Consider the following 18346-nt stretch of genomic DNA (forward strand, 5'->3'; position numbering starts at 1 on the left):
CCAATGGCGGTTGCTTATCTGATATCTTTTTGTAGCTAGTGGATTTCCTCTAGAGCAAGGTTTGTTTTTGTCATGCTATCTTATCCATTTCTTTATCTTATCATCCATCACGCTAGTCTGCAGCTAGTGTGTTTGAGATATACCAAATAGCAAAATCTGCCAACCTATCCCAACTCTTCTTTCTCTGTTTCTTCATTTACTTTAGCTTCACATCCCTCGAAAAAGGCATGCTCACTAAAGTGGGGGCAAAATGTAATATCAAAAATATTATGGGTATGTGCAGGATCATGGTGTGCCAAAACAAACCCTTAAGTGGCAATGAAATTTTAGAAAATCAGAGTTATGCAACTTGACATGAAAATTTGAATAAGTTGTGAACATTATTTTTAAAATATGTAAGAAGAGAATATATATAAAATTGAAAGTAGTTTCTAAGCTACTAGTTGTTTTTTGGAAAAAAAAATCCTATTTGATGAAAATTTCAAATTTCAATGCAGTGGCACTAAAATTTCAGGAAAAAAATAAGTACACATATGTCTGACCACCCTAATCACAATCAAATCATAATATATTTTTATAAAATTTATAATATAAGTATTAGACTCATGTTCGGATGTGACACATTTTTAAAATTTTTTTTTTATAAAGTAAATAATTATTTATGAATTTTTTACTACAACTTTTCAGAAATTTAGAAAGTCCTACATCTGACCACCTTAAATTGGTCAAAATCTTATGAATTTTTTATTTTTTTAATTTTTTGTGATAGCAGACGAAGCATAGGATGTGATGCATGTTTCGGTTTCAAAAAATGTTATGCCATTTGAAAGTCAATCAGCATATCAATTAGGACTATTGTCAGAATTCAATTAGAAAATAAATAATTATTATTTATTAAAGTCAAAATAAGAGAAGCCTTATATTGTTGGAAAGTTGGGGACATCCTTAAAAAACCCTTTTCATTTTATCAATTTTGGCTACAAAAAAAGACGTCAGCCACCAGTGTAAAGTCTAGAGAGAGAGAGAGAGAGAGAGAGAGAGAGAGAGAGAGAGAGAGAGATGGGGAGGGGGAAGGGAAAGATGGGTAGAGGGAAGGGAGAGAGAGATAGAGAGAGAGAGATGGAGAGATTAGGAGAGAGAGAGAGAGAGAGAGAGAGAGAGAGAGGGAGAGAGATGGAGAGGGGGAAGGGAGAGAGAGAGATAGAGAGAGATTAGGGGAGAGGGATAGAGAGAGATTAGGGGAGAGAGAGAGAGAGAGAGAAGGAGAGGGAGAGAGAGCTTAGAGGAGAGAGAGAGAGATTAGGGGAGAGGGGGAGAGAGAGAGATTAAGACACCATAGGACCCAAAGCGACCCAATATGGTGTCATAACGGGTCGTATGGAATCCTAAGTGGTCATAAGGGTTCATGGGACACCATATGACCCCTAAGGACAACATACGACCCCTTATGACACCATATGGTGTCATTAGGGGTCATATGGTGTCCATAGGTGTCATATGGTGTACTAGGACACCATATGACCCCTTAAGACACCAAACTGTGTGTTATTGGTCATATGTTGTCCTAAGGGGTCATAAGACACCATATGACCCAAAGCGACCAAATATGGTGTCATTAAGGGTTTAATGGTGTCCTAAGGGGTCATATGATGTCTTAAAGGGGTCATATGACACAATATGACCCACTAGGACACAATATGACCCATAATGACCAAATATGGTGTCTCAAGGGGTCATATGGTGTCCTAAGGGGTCATAGGACACCATATGACCCAAAGTGACCCAATATGGTGTCATAACGGGTCATATGGTGTCCCAAGACACCATATGACCCCTATGGACACCATAGGACCCTTAAGACACCAAATCATGTCGTTAGGGGTCATATGGTGTCCCATGAACCCTTATGACCTCTTAGGACACCATATGACCCCTAATGACACCATATTGGGTCGCTTTGGGTCATATTGTATCCTAAGGGGTCATATTGTGTCCTAAGGGGTCCTATGGTGTCCCAAGACACCATATGACCCCTATGGACACCAAATGACCCCCAACGACACCATAAGACCCCTTAAGACACCAAATCATGTTGTTAGGGGTCATATTGTGTCTTACGACCCCTTAGAACACCATATGACCCTTAACGACACAATTTGGTGTCTTAAGGGGTTCTATGGTATCCCAAGACACCATATGACCCCTATGGACACAATATGACCCCTAACGACACCATAGGACCCCTTAAGACACCAAATCATGTCGTTAGGGATCATATGGTGTCCTAAGGGGTTGTAGGACACAATATGACCCAAAGAAACCCAATATGGTGTCATTAGGGGTCATATCATGTCCTAAGAGGTCATAAGGGTTCATGGGACACCATATGACCCCTTAGGACACCTTATGACCCATAACGACATGATTTGGTGTCTTAAGGGGTCCTATGGTGTCGTTAGGGGTCATTTGGTGTCCATAGGGGTCATTTGGTGTCCATAGGGGTCATATGATGTCTTGGGACACCATATGACCTCTAATGACACCATATTGGGTCGCTTTGGGTCATATTGTGTCCTAAGGGGTCATATTGTGTCCTATGACCCCTTAGGACACCATATGACCCCTTAGGACACCATATGACCCCTTAGGACCCCTTAAGACACCAAATCATGTCGTTAGGGGTCATATTGTGTCTTATGACCCCTTAGGACACCATATGACCCCTAATGACACAATTTGGTGTCTTAAGGGGTCCTACGATGTCCAAAAACACCACACGACCCCTAGGGACACCATATGACCCCTAACAACACCATAGGACCCCTTAAGAAACCAAATCATGTCGTTAGGGGTCATATGGTGTCCTAAGGGGTCATATGGTGTCCCATGAACCCTTATGACCTCTTAGGACACCATATGACCCCTAATGACACCATATTGGGTCGCTCTAGGTGATATTGTGTCCTAAGGGGTTATATTGTGGCATATGACCCCTTAGGACACCATATGACCCCTAATGACATGATTTGGTGTCTTAAGGGGTCCTATGGTGTCATTAGGGGTCATATGGTATCCATAGGGGTCATATGGTGTCTTGGGACATCATAGGACCCCTTAAGACACCAAATTGTGTCGTTAGGGGTCATATGGTGTCCTAAGGGGTCATAGGATACAATATGACCCCTTAGGACACAATATGACCCAAAGCGACCCAATATGGTGTCATTAGGGGTCATATGGTGTCCCAAGACATCATATGACCCCTATGGATACCATATGACCCCTAACAACACCATAGGACCCCTTAAGACACCAAATCATGTCATTAGGGGTCATATGGTGTCCCATGAACCCTTATGACCTCTTAGGACACCATATGACCCCTAATGACACCATATTGGGTCACTTTGGGTCATATTGTGTCCTAAGGGGTCATATTTTGTCCTACGACCCCTTAGAACACCATATGACCCCTAATGACATGATTTGGTGTCTTAAGGGGTCCTATGGTGTTGTTAGGGGTCATATGGTGTCCATAGGGGTTCATGGGACACCATATAACCCCTTAGGACACCATATGACCCCTAATGACACAATTTGGTGTCTTAAAGGGTCTTATGGTGTCCCAAGACACCATATGACCCCTATGGACACCATATGACCCCTAACGACACCATAGGACCCCTTAAGACACCAAATCATGTCATTAGGGGTCATGTTGTGTCTTACGACCCCTTAGGACACCATATGACCCCTAATGACATAATTTGGTGTCTTAAGGGGTCCTATGGTGTCCCAAGACACCATATGACCCCTATGGACACCATATGACCCCTAACAACAACATAGGACCCCTTAAGACACCAAATCATGTCTTTGGGGGTCATATGGTGTCCCATGAACCCTTATGACCTCTTAGGACACCATATGACCCCTAATGACACCATATTGGGTCGCTTTGGGTCATATTGTGTCCCACGACCCCTTAGGACACCATATGACCCCTAACGACATGATTTGGTGTCTTAAGGGGTCCTATGGTGTCGTTAGGGGTCATATGGTGTCCCTCTCTCTCTCTCTCTCTCTCTCTCTCTCTCTCTCTAAAATATGACTAATAAAATTCGATATCCGATTTAATCGTATATTGGATTTCTGCCATGTGGTAGTTTACTAAATAAATGGTGGCAATGGGAAAAATTTTGCCATCCACAAATTTTTGTACTAAAATCGGATATCTGATATTCGATTTTAGTAGAAAAAAAAGAAAAAAAGGGTTTGTGGGCCATTTTGTAGATTCTAATGGCCCACAATCTGCATATTTTGTTTTCTATCAAGGATCATGGGTTTTCAGACAGCTAGAGACAAATTTGTGCTTTTGGGAGATTCTTAAAGTGAAAACTTACACTGTCAATCACGAAGGAGCATATGTGTGGAGGGAAATGGGGAGTAGTAGTCGTTGGAAGTCTAAACGCAAAAGAAAACTTTCAAATGACCAAATTGAAGTGTATAGAGAAAGAGATAGAGAATGTCATAGGAGGAGAAGACAAGGTATGTTAAATATTGCTAATGTTACTTCAACTGAAGAGGAAATTGAATTTGAAAATGTGCCACAAGTTATTGAAAATGAAAATGTAGATTTTGAAAGTGAAAATATTGAAAATTTTGAAAATGTTGAAAGTGATAATGAAAATTCTCAACATGTGGAAAATTTTGATAGAGGAGGTGAAAATGTGGAAAAATTTAACATTGAAGGTGGAATTGCTCAACCAAGTGAACCATATGTAACACCTAATTACTTTAGAAATGAAGACCCTCTCGTGGATGAAAGAGAAATTCCAAATCCAAGACCTTCAAGAACCCCAAAATGGTTATTTGAAATCGATGAGAACATTATTGCGAATCTTGAAGGTAAGAGGTCAACAAGAACCATTCGGTTGTGGGCTGCACAACTTTTCAATCAAAATTTTAGCAATAAGACATTGACCGAGCAATGCCAACTCTTTGTTCAATTGCTAAAGATGATAAAGATGAGACCATTGCTAAACAAATTGAAGATTCATATGAACAAGAAGATGGAGAGAAATTCTATTATTGCAAAGTTGTATTGATAATGAAAAAAATTCATGTTTGCATATCCCTTGATGGATGTCACATTCAAGTGTAATGGTAATTATGTGTATACAATACATGGAAATATTCATGATCATTATGTTTCTACAGTGTAATGCTTGTTTATATATAATTTTAGAACTTAGGGCGCTCAAGGGACGACGCCAGTAGGGTATGACCCCGAGCATTCGATCGAGTGGGGGGGAAAATAGGAGCATGCATAGGGTAATAATGCCTAATTAGACATGTCGGAGTCGATGGTTCATCATCGTGAAGAGCAGAACGAGAAATCAACCACGCGACAACATTCCATTGAGTGAGATTGATGATTTTTTTGCCAACAAAAAAATTGCTACCCTAATAAAACCGTATGGAAAATTGAAAAATCGAGATAGGCTTTTGTAGGGACCCCTCTCATGGCCTCGTAGGTTCAAACGGATTGTTTGTAGGTGCCATGGATTTTGAGTTAGGGCCCGTCAAAGTTTGACAATTTTGAGCACTTAGGACGCTCAAGGGACGATGTCGGTAGGGTATGACCCCGAGTGTTTGATCGAGTGGGGGGGAAAATAGGAGCATGTGCAGGGTAATAATGCCTAACTAGACATGTCGGAGCCTCCGGTTCATCATTGTGACGAGCAAAACAAGAAATCAGCCACGCGACAACATTCAATTGAGTGAGACTGACAATTTTTTTGCCAACCGAAAAATTCCTGCCCTAATAAAACCCCGAGCATTCAACCAAGGTGGGGGGCAAAATAGGACCATGCATAGGGTAATAATGAATTGTATCAAGTATTGTTCATTAAATGAATTGTATTGTATTGTTCATTAAATGAATTGTATTGTTCATGAATTGTATTGTATTGTTGATTAAATGAATTGTATTGTTCATTAAATGAATTGTATTGTATTGCTCATTAAATGAATTATATTGTTCATTATAAAAACAACACTTCCAATGAAATGAAATGAATTGTATTGTTCATTTAATAGCAATTATTAACCATTGTTAATTATTGGAATGAAGATTAAAGATTTCCATGCTAACACCACACACAGATGAGCAACAATTTATATGATCGAATATCAACTTTTGTATATATAAAAATGTCAAATGATTACAAATTTATGTCCATACACAAATATGGCATAAACGCCAACTAAAACAAAATGTATGTCTAAATATGTGAATGTATGTCCATATACAAAATATACATGCCAACTAGACATGTAAGCATCCCAGAACTATCTATAACATCCTAGGCTGCTGATGGATCATCAAAATAGATCCTCTTCGCCGCATTGCTCGGCTTTGAAGGATCCTGCACAAAAAAAACAAACCACAATTAATATTAGTTATATTATATAATTCACATTCGAAAAGTTAACATAAAAATGAACTATAATTAAACTATTCATGTTTACCTCATCTCCACATTTTCTCTTCAGCTTTGCAGGACTCTTGATGTATGTCTTTGGTAGAGGAGGTATGTTTTGAATATTTTCATACACAACCTATATATGTTCAGAAACATGACATTGATACAAGTTAGCATATAATTATCACTAATAATAAAAAATTATATCTACTAATCAAAAAATAAAATAAACACACATCTACTCGAGGCATCTCTTCTTCTTCTTCAGGTATACTGGGTGTAGTCATCAAGGATGTGAAGCCAAGAATTCTCTGTATATATACACAACAAGTATATGAAACTATCAATCTATGTATAGACATGTATAATCACTATAAGTTATTTAAACTATTCATTCAATCATATTTGCATTTAATTACCTTTCCCTTGTCTCCAACTACACTACCAGATTCTAAATCACACTGCCCCACACTCATGCCGCTTGTGCCCTACAAGAGTAAAATAAGATATACATGCAAGTTACTACATAATCTAATGAATACCAATATAAATGATGAGCATGTATGTATAATAAAATACAAATGACTAGGTGCAATAATATATGTACCGTCAAGCTATCAAGGCCAAATGAAATGGCCAATAAGGTGCCCTCCTGAATCTGTCTCAACTCATCCTCGGTCATCAACTGTTAAATAGACCATGTAAATAAAAATTAGTACTTAATATTATCTAATTTATAAATATTTAATTAAAATATAACATGAACTGTGAAAATACAAATCTTACCACTACATCATCAATGTATGATGACGGTGTCTCCTCGCCTCTAGCATGTGAGGACTCCCCAGGGTATCCTCCAGTCTGTGTAATAACATCTGGTGCATCGTGCATCTCATGCACCTCATAATCTGCACTGTCCATAGGAGGATCAACAGGCTGTCCAATTGGACCCAAGCATACGTGCCCACACATGAAATAACTATGGGGCAAGCATATGTGTGGAGCCGAGGATAACATGTCAATGCCACTAGATACACCGCTACCATCAAGAGTAGGCTGAGCTATTGACGCAGCCTGAGAAACCAAAAGGCTACTCAAAGAGTGAATAGCCGATATGGTCCGTGAAGCCGCCTCATAAATGATATCAGGATGCTGCACTGCAAGTGGGGGATCAACAGGAGGAGGGGGACATATGGGCCCTGGACTACTCTGACTACCCCAGGTCTATTTTGGGGCATACCTAAACCTACACCCTGGAAAGGTTGGATGTCAAAGTAGTTCACATGTTTGTGTAAAACAAACTCAGCATACAATTTTTTTATGAAATAGAAGGGGATATCAAGATTGTTGCTGGGTGGTTTGTCGAAAACCATCCACCAACGATCCCAAAAAAATTTCACAATCCCATCATTTGTGCACCATTTAATAGAAAGTTGTGTTTTTTTGGGATCTACGGGCTGACCAGTATGGGGATTGACAAACAATGAGGTGATTTTGGCTTTGGATATCTCGAGATCCTTGATATCCTTATATGACAAGCCATCTGCATATTTTTCCCTCATAGAATCTTGCCACAAAAGGGTGGCATTGTGCTCCTCAGTCATGGTTTCCATACTTTTTATGATCGACATGAGAGGATCAAACATTGGGTTTAGATGAGGGATCCTATGATATACTTGTGGAATCCCCCTCAATTCATTCAAATTTTGTGCAATCAAATCCTAAATTGAGGGGGGTTTTGGCAAATGAGGGTTTGGTTGTCGTAGTTGTGGTTGGTCAGTGTTTTCATTGTTATCCCCCATTTTTAACTTAATTGAATGTAAACAATTAAATTTAGTTAACAAATTTAAACAATTAGGTATTTGATTTAAAAGAACCTAGTTTTCATGAAAAAAACCATATTTTCAATGAAAAATCAAATAAACATTAACAAAAAATATAAAAAATGAATGAAAATGATTCAAAACGATAAAATTCTTACCTCTAAATCTATTTTTTAGCAATTTTTTGTCAAAATACTGGATATCGGGTGCAACGGATATCGGATTTTGATGAAATCGCGCGGCTCGTGAGTTAAAAATGACTCACGGGTTGTCACTGTTGACATATATAATATAATAATATATTATATAATATATTATTATATTATATAATATGTATTGTATTATATTACATATATTATAATATATAATATAATATAATATTATATTATATTATATATTATATTATATTATATTATATTATATTATATTATATTATATTATATATTATTATATTATAATATAATATAATAATATATTATATAATAAGTATTATATTATATATTATTATATTATATAATACGTATTGTATTATATTATATATATTATAATATATAATATAATATAATATTATATTATATTATATTATATTATATATAATATAATATTGTATTATATTATATATAATATAATATTGTATTATATAATATATTATTATATTATAATATAATATAATATAATAATATATTATATAATACGTATTATATAATATATATTATGTATTATATAATATGTATTATATAATATATATTATGTATTATATAATATGTAACATTTAATATATTTTTTAAATTAAAATTACAAATAAAAATCGGATATCCGATTTGCATATGTAATTACCAGGCCAAGGTGTACTGACACCCAGACCAAGCAAAAAGTCAACACAGATTTTCATGTTTTTAGGCGAGTGAAGAAGGCAATTTTTTTCACATCGCCACTTTTTGGCCCCCCTTGATCCTGCACTAACCCTTATCCCTTGTAATTAATGTGACAAATGGAGTTTTTCCTCCATGTCATCAGAGGTCAAGATCCACCATCATGTTCTTTTGTCCACTTAGACTATCCATGTCAGCTATGGTCGAAGCATTACCAACTCCACCAACCTGTCACCTTCGGGGACACGGGCGTGGCGTAGAGACATCCACGTGGTGCGCTAGCATCCCATGAATTTGACAGTCTATAGGTAGCCATTTGAGCATTATGCCTACGTTTGACAGAAATGGTAACACCTCTGCATGCACCCACCGATGTCCGAATTCCTTCCTGAGCCTTTATCTTTCACTTTGAAGGCATTTTGGAAGGATCCTTTGGAAATTTTGGCAATATTCTTGTAGGTTAAGCTCTTGGAAGTCACTTTGGACACCATTCCATCAACACCATAATTGTTGCAGCATCTCAAGCACACTACACTAGCATTTCCAACAACTGTTCATGAAAGGGGAGTTTCCTTAATCTCTTTTTTTCATTTCTAATACCTTTTTATCAATCTTTTGTTGCATCCTTTCAATTATCTTTATCATATTATTATTCCCATGGATTCTTGGGTTGTTTGTGGAGGTAGAAACACCAAAATCATGGGGGTCTAACTTAGGCAGGCTCCAAAACACAGCCCCAAATATTTTTCCTTCTTGCTTGTGTGTAGGTTCACGAGGGTGAGAGAATCATCATTTAGAGGGAGGCTTCAATCATGGACCGATTGTGAGTGTTTTCATCCTTCTCCCTTCCTTTTGTTTTATTTCAGTCATTTCGCATCTCACAACTTTTAGCTTAGTCCATTCATTTTTTTGTGTTTCATCATATTATCCACGTATTCAGAAATTTTTGTATGTGCTATGTACTTCTTCCATACAAGACAACAATTCACCATGCTGGTGTCCCAGCTTTGCGCACTCATCCTCAGAATAGAGGCTTGACGAAGCTGCTTGTGAATCCCGAATCGTGGGCAATTGTCTTGGTTTGTTATTTTATCCCCTAGCTCATCTCAATGCTAGTTCACAGAGGTAATCGGAAGGACAATTTGTCCTCAAGGATGCATCATCCTTGAGGTGGTGAATTCCCTCCATTATAACTAATTATTATTAATAGATTAGTAAAGATTAAGCTCAAAATTAACTAATATAAAACAAGCTAAAAAACTTAACATTTAAAATAATTCAAAAGTATAGTTTTTCATTAGTGATCAAAGTCAATGAATTTTATTAGATATAAATAACATTTAAAAAATGATTTCTTAACTGAATATATAATATTTATAATGGATTTATCCTTTGTGAACTAATTTATTTGAGAATGTAAATTCTACTACAATAAATGCTTTTGATTAAGTTAGTAGGGAGAAGGCCCTGAACCTACAAAATAGCAGAAACAAAGTACAACTTCAAAAGGACTGGCATCAAGTAGCCAACCAAGAAATCCCAATGAATTATTCCTCAGAGGTAGTAAAACATTAACATGTCTCTATAACTAAATAGAACTAAGTATTTTTGAGTATCAACATAATTAAGTAACTTAACTATACTAACAACCATAATAAAAGCCTGGTTGATATGGCACACAGGCCACTTAATAATAAAGAAACTAACTATATCAACTAATTTCATTAGCAGATTATAAAGGAAAAAGTAAACTAAGCCTAACATCTTAATCATTTTTCATGAAATTCCAATTTCGTTGAAGTTTGTAAACTTGGTTGGCCTAGGTGTCCTCCTGACTGTCCTCCCTATCTTCAATGTCCTCGTCTGCCTTCCCTTCTTTTTCTAGTTTCCTCATCTTCTTTTTCATCTTACTCTACTTGGACATGACCTCCATGGTAGTCTTTCTCATGATACAATCTGTGATGGTGCACAATGAACCAAAGGCCTCACATATATTGTCGAAATGCTATTTGCAGTCTTCGATTCTCTCTTCTAGGTTTAGGACTATCTCTTTAGGCTCAATAATCTAATCCTTCTAGTTTTTTTGGTTTTATTTTTCTGTAGGCAAGTCCAATGAATAGGGGACCATTTCTATATCCTCCTAAGAATTGAAAGGTTGTGTGTTCAAGTCAGAATCCACTGAGTCCTTCGAGGACTCGCTCTCTTCTTCCATCTCCTCCTTATACCATTCTTCTTGTTCATCTTGGAATTCCTCATCCTTCAAGTCCTTATTAGAGATATCATCCTCTTCCTCTAGATTGAAGGCCTCTTCAAGATTCATGTTCGTCTCCTTTGTCTCAATCAAAACCTTCTTCTCCTTTGCTAATAGCCTAGCAGATCTTTCTTCTCCTGAACTACTCTCCTTCCTCTCCATTATCTTTTCCTCCTTATTCTCTGAGTCATGTAGGTCAATGTCAATAGTAATACTCTTTCTTGTAGAGTCCTTCTCAATCTTCTTAGCTTTGACATGGTTATTTTTGGGGGTATCTAGTTTGCTTTTATCTAAGTTAATTTTGAGCAAGGCTACCTCAAGGGGCTCAATTTCCTACACTACCATCAACTTCCTACCCTTAGGTTTAGTCAGGGGAGTAGAATCAGGTGAACGCAAGGATTTTGTTTCAATTAACTCAATTTTAACAAAGGACCAATCTATTTTTCATTTTTTAGCTCGACATTACTAGGTAGAAGGAGTAGACAACTTCAATTCAAGGAGTGGTCATTTAGGCATATTTGTATATTATATTGATTAAACCTTGGTGGAGTGGCGAATTCGCTCCATTGGCAATACAATAATCCAAAGAGGTAACCAAAAAATAGGGTAAATTAATCCATTCCCCATGCCTAATATGATTTAAGATGGGAAAATGGTACCATGAATTGTAGTATAACAACCCTCCAAAGTGAAATATTTTATTACAAAATAGCTAACTATGGGATAGGGTTTTGGGAGAATAAAGCATCCATACCTATTTTGAATGACCACCGACTACTCGCCTTTCTCAAAGAGCTTCTTCATGTAGGATTTATAGTCCCTATTGCTCTGCCTCTCCACTTCTTCCCCTTCGTTATTCAGCCCAATAACTTCCGCAATTAGCTCTGGTGACACCATAAAGGATATATGGGCCACCGTAACTTCTCCATTATGCCAAGAATTGCAAAACCTCATAGATAATGCCCTATTATACCCTTTCATGGCAAGGAAAAAAGGGGTCATCCCTGCATTATGGAAGAGCTTCCAAACCTCTTCAATTTTATGGAGTTATTTACAACTCTTTAGCTCTGTTATTTTTAGAATGCCCCCCATATCAGTCTAATTCTTTGAAGAGAAAACACAATAGATATGAAAATGACTACCAAGCTAGGGGAGATTTCTAGAAGTTTCTTTTTCCATTAAAATATGCTCTTTCTCCATAGATGTGGGACTTCTTTTCACATTAAGGGAAAAAAAGGCTCCTTGAGAAACAAGACCACCACTTTTCCCTCAAATGATATTGTCATCCTTAAAAATCATTGCAAGTCATGAGAGAAAAAGCACCGGACTACCAACCAAACCCTTTAAATTTATGACACCCTCATCATCAGCATGCCCACTTGCCAGTCTATGTATCACTCCAATCAACCAAATAGTCAACATCCTACTCATCAACTTATAGGTTATCGGGTGGGAAATTCGAATTTCAAATTTCTTGGAGCACATAAAGAAAATGGGCAACCTCAATGGTTATAGCTTGAAGTAATTGACCAAATCACCTAGGAAAGGTTCTACCATTTCACTGGCCAAAATATTTTTTAATGTTGCCAAGCTCTCTTGATAATTAAAGTGAGACCATTCCTTTCTCATTAAGCCTTGATTTTCTGTCTCATCCGCTACCGCATTTCCTTCCCTGTATGTGTGTTGTAATTTTATTTTATGAAAGGTTTTGAGAAGCCTTATGCACTTTTGAATAATTCCTCTTATCTCCCAAGGGGCTTTCATGGTATCATTTAGGCAATTGACTACAAGTTTCGAATCGCCTTCTAGAATCAAATTGATTCCATTATGGTTGTGCAATAGTTCAAGGCCCTTCCATGTCACCATCGCTTTTGCTCATTTATTCGAACCCATTCCAATGTTTTCACAATACGCTTGTATCATGTATCCTCTACAATCCTTTATGATGCCTCTTTCTTCAGATAAAAGAGGGTTCCCTTTTGAACAACCATCAAAATTACACTTTAGCCAACCTTCCTCGAGGGGGGTCCAAGTGCAACTTTTTCTTAAGATCATATTGTGTCAATTCATTCTTAGAATATTATGATGAATTCTCCATCTCTATTTTAATCTTAGGTCTAGTAGATTTGGTAGAACTTCTGATTTTTGTGGTTGACTCATATTAATGCTTTCTTTTACTTGCTACTTTATAATATAAAATAGCACCTTACTACTTCTTGCTTCATCGCTACACACTCTATTATTCTGTTATTTCCATATATTCCAAGCCATAACAAGTGGAATGCCGATCCAAAGATTCCTAGTAATAAGATGCATATAAGGGGTTAGGGGCCACTATTTCATAAGGTCTTTCATATTCTCTAGCAAATTCTCACAAGTTTTTAAATCTCCTAGCACTCCTTCCCAAATTTCCTTGGCAAATTGGCAATGCAAAAATAGTTGGGCAATGCTCTCAAGGTTTTTATAGAATAACAAACCTATTTACAAAATAAAAACCTCTTTTGTTTAGATTATCTATCATCAGAATTATTCCAGGAGCAGTATCCCACCAAAAATAATTGATCTTCAAAATAAAGCCTTGATCCAAATGTTTCTCCAGCAAAAGGTTTCAACTAGTTCTCCCACAATACTATGATAGGCTGACTTAACTAAGAATGTTCTAGAGGGGTTTAGCCACCCAATCCATTCATCCTCCACATGAGGAGAGAGAAAAGTGCAATCAACTAAAAGAGAAGTTCTAGATTGAGCCTCTCTGACTAAATGGTCACAGTGTTGGATCAGGATATCCCCCCATCAAAGCACCTCATCTTCTAGGGTCTTCCATTTTGCCTTGTCTCCATTCCATATAATATAAACATGAACCAACTTTCCACATTTATTGATCAGAATTTGCTTGATTTTCCTGAATTGAGGTAATTCTGAGAGGGCTTGGTCTTTAATCCACACATCATCGCATAAATTGGTTCCTTTGCCATTCTCAATTAACCCTTTTCCACCCTTCCTAAGGATAGCTTTAGTTTTTGCAACATTATTCCAAATGTAGGATCCTAAGGGTAAATCCATCTCATTTAGGAAATAACTTCTATCATTACCTGAGGTATTTAGCTTTTATAATATCTGTCCAATCGTTTTTCCCTTCAATTAACTACCAATTGACTTTAGAGATTAAGGCACTCCAATCCTTTTTTCCTTCAACCAACTACTAGTTGACTTTAGAGATTAAGGCACAATTGAAAGACTTAATTTTTCTTATTCCAAGACCCCCTGCCTTAATCGAGTAGCAGACCCTAACCCAAGCCACCAAAGACAGTCTATTTTATTCCTTGATTCCACTCCATAGAAAATATTTTTCAATCTTTTCTAGTTTGTCAGTAACTAACCCTGACATTTTAAAGAGGGAGGGGTAATAGACTAGAATATTTTGAAGACAAGATTTTCTGAACTGAATTTTCCCTACTAGACTAAGCAGCTTCCCTTTACATCCAACTAACTTCTTCTAAAATATTTCCACTACCCCATTCCAAAATAGAGAGGTTGGAGATTTAGAAATGAGGGGTAGCCCTAGGTAAGAATCTGGTAGGGCAGCAACCTAACAAGCCAAAATATTAGTAATTTTCTCTTGTAGGTTGTGACTGACATTCATAGAAAAGATCTTGTTTTTCTCATAGTTAACATGTTTCCCTAATATCTTTGCATAGTTATCTAGAGTCATCTTTTAGCATTTTTCTTCTAAGACATAAGATTCACCAAAGATGATTGCATCATCAACAAACTATTGGTGTGATATAGGATCCAAAGCAGAGGCATCCCTAACACCCCTTAGCTTCCCTCTCCTTTTAAGTTTGTCAATATTCCTACCAAGAACCTCAACAACAATAACAAATAGGTATGGTGACAATAGGTCACCCTACTGAAGCCCTTTCCCACATGAAAAATAACCACTGGGGGACCCATTTAATAACACTAAGAATTTTGGAGTTGATACACATTAAACTATCATATTTATAAATTTACCCTTGAATCCAAACTTTCTCAAGACTTCAAAGAGAGAGTTCTAAGAAACTCTGTCGTAAGCTTTTGAAATGTCTAATCTTAAGGCCATAGAGGGTACTTTGTTGTTGTCCATTAAGTGTACCAATTCGTGTGCAACTATAACTGCATCCATAATGTGCCTCCCTTTGACAAAACCTTTTTGGTTGACTGATATCATCTTATCAAGCAAAGGTTTGAGCCTGTTAACCATAACCTTTGAGATGATTTTATACAAAGTATTGCACAAATTGATAGGCCTAAAGTCCTTAATGGAAGCAACATTATCATTTTTTTGAAATTAAAGCAATGAAGGTTGAGTTGATTTGGTTTAGGTATTTACCTCACCTGAAGAAGTCCTTCACCACATGATAGATATCCACTCCAATGATATCCCAATGATCTTGAAAGAAGGTATGAGGGAATCCATCAGGTCCTAGGGTTTTGAAAGCACCAAAGGAGAACATTGCATCCCTAATCTTGGAAGGATGCCTTTGAGACTAGTACTGACATATCCTCCTCAATGATAACCTTCAGAATCACCTTGAGAAAGTCATTGGGGTCTTGAGAGTTGTTCTAGTTATTTGAGTTATTCAAGCTAAAAAAATGAACAAACATCTCAACCATCTCTTTTTCATTTCTGTGATCAATCCATTATATTTAATGAGATTTCTTATTCTATTTCTGGTCTTGTGATTCATGGTGGATTGGTGAAAGAATATTGTTTTTTTATCGGGACTTCAGTGAGCCATTGTATTCTTGATTTTTATATCCGAAACACCTCTTCTCAACTTGAACCATTGATCTCTTAGCAACATCTCCTCCCTTATATCTTCCTTATAAGCACAATTATCTTCTATCTTCCTCTGAATGTTATCAAGTTTGGCAACAATGACCTTTTGTTTAATAAATATTAAACATACTTATTGTATTAAATAATAAATAACACATCAATATAATTAATAGACCTCATTTATCATTTAATAAACATCTACAATCAATAATTCTTCATTATACAATATTTAAGATGATTTATCTCAATATCATTTTACCTACTTTCAAACTATTCTTAAATAAAATTTCTATAATAATTAGTTAAATTAGAATCCTAAACATTCTCACTAAATATTATGACATTTTACCCAAATAAAAGCATTCTTTTTGTTTGTTAGATTTTGTTCTAACTTGTTTCTAATTTGGGACCTTAGATCCCTCCTTCATCTAAAATATTTTCTTTAAAAAACCTAATGAATGGATAAAAATTCTTATCCATTCTGTATTTTATATTGTCACAACTATTAAAATTAAATAGAAATGAACACAAGATTATTTATTGCTAAGGTATTCTTAAATAGTATTCACAAGAATATCATTATCTTAATAAGTACAAAAAGATATATATAATAAAATTAAAAAGAGGCCATTTTATTTAATAAGAGGAGCAACTTTAAGTTTTGTTAAATTGACACCATTGAATTAAACTAATAGACATCATTAGATCTAAGGCTTCTCACAAAAAGCCCCAATCCTTAATAAACAAAGATAGATGAAAATATTTTTTCTCATTTCAATTATTATTATGAACAAGTTTGGCCATGGACGAAAAATAGGCAAGATACCAATATCAAGAGACTGGTAAGGAAAGTTATATTTATTATGTATGATTGCTTATATATACCAATATGCGCCCTTTTTTTATTAATAGACTAAATTCTTCTTCTTCTTTAAACCCTGGTTTCTATTCTTTTCATTCTCATCTTACTCAAACACACAAAATCGTGAAAGTTAGGTAGAGACAAGAAGAGAGGAAGAGAGGTTTTTAGAGGGAGAGGGAGGGAGATATGTAAAGAGGTAGAAAGAGAGGGTTGGTAAGAAATAGAGAGAGGATATTTAGGTAGAGGGATGTAAAGAGAGAGGTGAGAAAAAGAGTAGAAAAGAAAAGGGAGAGAGAGAGATGGTTGGAGGGAGGGAGAGGGATAAAGAGAATTAGAGAGGGAGAGAGATGAGAAGGTAGGGACCTATAAGAGAGAGAGGGAGAGAGAATTTTTATATGATTTAGGAGCCAAAAGAAGTGTTGTAACTTTCTCAAGAGATCAAAATTGCATTTGTGATTGATAAATTAAGGTATATTTGGGAGAAGGTCAAGAGTCACTCGAAACGATAATATAGCTATATATTTTCCTAGTATCTTGAAGTGATGGTTATGCATATACTTTTATAAGTTGGACCATTGTCAATTTGGTAAGAATGACCATTGTATGATTTTACTATGAAAGGGTGATAGCACGCATGACAAAAACCATTGTATCTCAATGTTGGCCTCCAAGTATATAAAAAATGAATTAAGAAGCATGAAACAAGGAATGAATATAAAAATAGAATAATTTTCTATCATGCTTTGTTGCTAGAAAATATAAAGGAAAAGTCCCTTTCACAAACTGTCCCTTTAGGTAATAAAGGTATGTGCTCCTCAACAAAAATTTGTGCATAGAGGTATAATAGAGGTATGTGCACCTCAAGTTAGGAATTTTAGGACTATTATAATCTTCATTATTGTTGTTTATATAAGTTTATCAATTGTATTCACATTAAATTATCTATAAAAATATCAATATTTCATGAACATATGACTGATTTCATCTACTTTGTCAAAGGAAGAGTGTGTAAACAAAAGAAATGAGTAATTTTTGTATTATAATCCATTTTTGTACTATGATGCAAGGGTTATGACATTTGAATACAATCCATATTTTATTAATGTGATGGATAGAGAGGTGCTTGTGAAGTAATATAGAAAAAACTTCTATTTGAAAAGCACAACTAGATATACGTTGGTAACAAACACATGGGTTCTTATGTTGTAAATTATAGGTCAATAAAAAT

The sequence above is a fragment of the Cryptomeria japonica genome, chromosome 8 (genome assembly GCF_030272615.1).
Source record: "Cryptomeria japonica chromosome 8, Sugi_1.0, whole genome shotgun sequence".
NCBI classification, from domain to species: Eukaryota; Viridiplantae; Streptophyta; class Pinopsida; order Cupressales; family Cupressaceae; genus Cryptomeria; species Cryptomeria japonica.